At 51.4% G+C, this 4,321-nt stretch overlaps 1 long non-coding RNA gene across 1 annotated transcript; it reads right to left on the reverse strand.

The window, feature by feature from the left end:
* Positions 1-247: 247 nt before the first annotated feature.
* LOC125324458 lies at positions 248-2,446 on the reverse strand. Its single transcript, XR_007202976.1, has 3 exons — positions 2,299-2,446; positions 1,070-1,192; positions 248-533 (listed from the first exon to the last, which is right to left on the reverse strand). It is a non-coding gene; the product is annotated as an uncharacterized LOC125324458 (long non-coding RNA).
* Between the last annotated feature and the right edge of the window lie 1,875 nt (positions 2,447-4,321).

Genomic DNA, 4,321 nt, shown 5'->3' on the forward strand with positions numbered 1-4,321 from the left:
GGTGGACTTGCATACTTTTGAATGGAGACAACCCTATTTTTGTACAGTACAGAAAGAGACAGTCATGGCACAGCAGAATGTACAATCTCTAAAGAAAAGAACAGAGGGAAAAAGAAATAGAGAAAGGATATGTCCTGTCAGCAAAAAGGAAGCCTTGGTAATACATATTTGTTTTATGGTGATGTATTTTATTAACAACATTTTAACCACTGCTTGGGCTTGTTTAAACACCAGTTTTATACAGATTTAACTAAATCAGTTTACAAAACAATTGAATTAAGTCAGGCAATATCTGAGAGCACAGGCACCTGTATCATAAGTGTTTATATTGGCTTAGCTTGTGTCAGTAAATCATCCTTTCTTTGCTGCCTGGCTTCTTCCCACAGCAGTCGCTTGATTGCATTGCAGGTGGCTTTGCCTCCTTCTCTCCCTCCGGAATTTGACCCCATCCCCCTGCAGCAGCACAGCCGTAAGCTGGAAGGACAGGCGCAATGAAGGCCTGTTGCCCTGGTGGGCTTTTTGGGAGGTGGCTCCTGAGGAGGGCAAAGAGGCAGAGGGGATGGCTAGCAGCTTTGCAGATGCAATGCCTGCATCACCGCAGAGATGCAGCTTGCAACTGACTACAGGGGAGTGCTGGCTCACCCAACAGCCATTTTTGCTGCAGGAGCTCAGACCCATGCCAAAAAGTTGTGGGGTTTTTTTTTCCCCAGAAAGTGAGCAGTGCATGTGAGGATGCCACTTCTTCATGTTTTTCCCCTGTGCTGGCTAATTCCCTCCTGACCTAAAAGGTTTTGTGAAAATGTCTTTTTGCCTAGGTCACAATGATACTATTTTTAGACAGCTTCCTTTGCCTCTTCACTGACTACTGCAGTGCAGGCCCCAGAGAAGTGCGGAGCAGCAAGTGCCCCTTGAAAACCAGCCTCTGTTGGTCAACATCCCTGACATTTTTGTATCTTCTGGCACTTTACTTGTTGCTGGACCTGCAGGTCAGCAGGTGACATGTCAGCCTTGACCTATGGCTGATGCATAAAGAGGAAAAGAGTGGCTAGGGTCTGTGGTGGAGACATACCTGTCACGGAGGATCAGCTGCCTGGCACTCAGCGTGTCTTCTGGTGCATCAATGAGGGTTCTGCCCATGTCCAGGTGTTCACAGGTGATATTGTTGTGTGGAAAAACAAGGAGCAGAGCTTTCCTGCAGGATGACAAGCACACACTTGTTAAAAAACACTTGTGTAGGCCTTCAGCGGGGATGGAGGAACATGTGAGCCCCAACATGTGACTCTGAGCAATGTCTTGGCAACATTATTTTTGTAGTGTCAATTTTGTAGTGACCAGTTGCAAATACCCTCTGCAGTGCAGTACTGGTGCCAGATTTTGCACCTGGGACGGGGCAACCCTACTGGTATGGTACATGCAGACTGGGGAATGAGGTGCTGGAGAGCAGTGCCATGGAAAGGGACCTGGGGGCCCTGGTCAATGGCAAGTTGAACATGAGCCAGCAGTGCCCTGGCAGCCAGGAGGGCCAAGAGTGTCCTGAGGGGCATCAGGCACAGCATCGCCACCGGGCAAGGGAGGAGATTGTCCCACTCTGCTCTGCACTGGGGTGGCCTCACCTTGAGTCCTGTGTGCAGTTTTGAGCACCACAATAAAAAAGATATTAAGAGAATGTCCACTGAGGGCAATGAAGATGGTGACCAGCCTTGAGCAGAAGGTGTATGAGGAGTGGCTGAGGTCTCTTGTTCTCTTCAGCCTGGAGGAGACTGAGGGGAGACCTCACTGCAGGTCCTTGTGAGGGCAAGAGGAGGGACAGACACTGATCTCTTCTCTCTGGTCACCAGCGACAGGGCCTGAGGGAACGGCCTGAAGTTGTGTCAGGGGAGGTTTATGTCAGAGACCAGAAAAAGGTTTCTTCACCCAGAGGGTGTCTGGGCACTGGAACAGGCTCCCCAGGGCAGTGGTCACAGCGCCAGCCCGACAGAGCTCAAGAAGCGTTTGGACAATGCTCTCAGGCACAGGGTGTGACTCTTGGGGATGGCCCTGTGCAGGCCAGGAGTTGGACTCGATGACCCTTGCGGGTCCCTTCCAACTCAGCTTATGCTGTGACTCTGTGATCCAAGTGGCAGCCGGATCCGCCGGCCCCTGGGTGGCGGCGGGGCCCTGCCGGCGCTCAGCGCACTCGGACGCCCCGCGCCGCTCCCGGCCCGGGCCCGGGGCAGCCCCTCAGCGCGCGGGGCTGGGGGCGGGGCTGGGGGCGGGCGCACGCGCCTCCCGCCGCCGCAGGGGCCGCGCGGGGCTCACCGGGCCGGCGGGCGCCCCCTGCCGGGCGCGGCGGTGCCGCTCCTGTCCCTTCCGTCGTTCCTGCTTCCACTTCCCCCGGCTGCGCCTCGCCGCCGCGGCCGTCCAAGATGCTCTCTCTCACTAGGCCATCCTTCTCAATCTGGTACCTATCAAGTTAAATGAGGCATAATTAGGAATAATTATGACATGACATGGTCTGGAATGAGAAGCAGATGGGGCTTCCCCCAGGATGCACCAGGTTGGATTTCAGGGACGAGAGAATGGGGACAGAGAGGGGACATGGCAGTCTGTCGTGGTTTCCTACCTGTTGTCACCTCCGCTGGCAGGGGCTGGAGACACTGTCCCAGCCAGCAGGGTGCTGCAGCAGGACCTGTGCTATGGGGACTGTGCTGCAAGACACCTGTCATGGCCATGCTGGCTGCTCTGTAGTGGCTTTTTCCATCCTCTGTTAGAAGAGTGAAGCAGCACCTGAGTTTGACCATGTGTGCTGTCCCTCTGACTCTTCTTTCTATGCAGTATCAGTCCTAACTTTGCAGTAGCATATGGAGGTTTTCTCTAGGAAGAAGGTGGAAGAGAGAGAAGGGAAGAGTGTTGGCTCTTTGGTACAGGCAGAAACCTCGGGTGCTGAACTGTTGAAACCAGGAAGGTGTTTTCACACATCCTTTGTGTCCCCTCTGAAGGACATTCAGCTGCTCTGTGTTGTAGGGTGGACTGAGCAATGACACTGGAGAGGTTCTGGATACTGATAGGAATAGGGATATTTAAAGGAAACCTCAGCCTTGGCTCTTCAGGTCAGATGCTCCTTTGAAAGGGCATAAGGAGGGGGCCTCATGTTTCTGGCACATTTATTCTCTGTGATGCCTGTACAGGGGTAGAAGGGAATGTGGGTTTAGACTGGAGACGTGTGGCACAGTGGATCCACATGGATGTGTTGTGGAAGGGTAAGAGTATGAATTGTCATGTAAGCATCCATTTCCCATTAAAAACCAATGTCATTCACAAGAAAATCCAGAACTGACTAAAGGAAGCTGTAACCAGTCTCTTCTCCCATTACAATAATATGAGATGTTGGAGGGCTTTTCTCCTGTCATTTTGTTACACTCTTAACAAAAATCTGGGTACTTCCCCCTGAAGAGAGAGCCAAACCTTAGCACACAAGAGGTGGTGCTGTCAGGAGTGGACTTCAACACCGACTGAAGCACTGCCTTTAGGTGCCTCTTTGTCTGCCTCGCTGTCAGGAGCATGAGGGCAGACTAGCCCAGACCTCAGATCGGGTTGTTGGGAGTCAGGACACGCGGCAATAGAGGAGCATTGTGCTGCTGTCCCCTTCACCTGTCCTCTGCTCTCCAGGTCCCAGCCATGCCCCCGAGGCAGTACCTGACATACAGAACGATACGTTTTCTTTAACCCCTTTCTGTGCAACCTTGGCTGCAGGGAAAGCATCCAGAGGGACAAGTTTCTTCCCTTCCTTCCAGGGTAAATCTTGCTTGTTGCTGAGAGGCATTTTTCACTTAGTCTTTCAAGCAGCCATTCTTTAAGTTGTTCCTTCTTCTAGTTACCTTAATTATAGATTTGCTTTTTCCAGCAAGAAGCCTTTTTTTTTTTTTTTTCCCCTACAGAATGAAGACAAAGCAAGAAATTTCCTAAGAATTTTATGGGAGATGGATAGGTGCACCCAGGAGTACTCAGGAGCTGCAGACTGGTTCTGCTTGGACATATGGTCATCCTATGTCTGTTTCTGTTCTGCTAGTATTGCTTGTGGCATCTCCAGTACCTGGAGATTTCCTGGAGACCTCCATGGTTGAATTCAACCTGCTGACCACTACTCTTGCCTCCTTAGGGTAAATTAGTTAGCATTGGCTCTTTTTGCTTGTTGCAAGGTGTCTGCCATGTCTCATATGTAAACAAACAGCCCAGTTCAACAGTGGACTTGCATAATAATTCCTCCTAAGGAGCTGCCTTTGTGCTGTGATAGTGATGGCTGTAGGCTTTTAGTTTTCTGGGGCTTGGAAGCTCTGGCTTT

The sequence above is a fragment of the Corvus hawaiiensis genome, chromosome 4 (genome assembly GCF_020740725.1).
Source record: "Corvus hawaiiensis isolate bCorHaw1 chromosome 4, bCorHaw1.pri.cur, whole genome shotgun sequence".
NCBI lineage: Eukaryota > Metazoa > Chordata > Aves > Passeriformes > Corvidae > Corvus > Corvus hawaiiensis.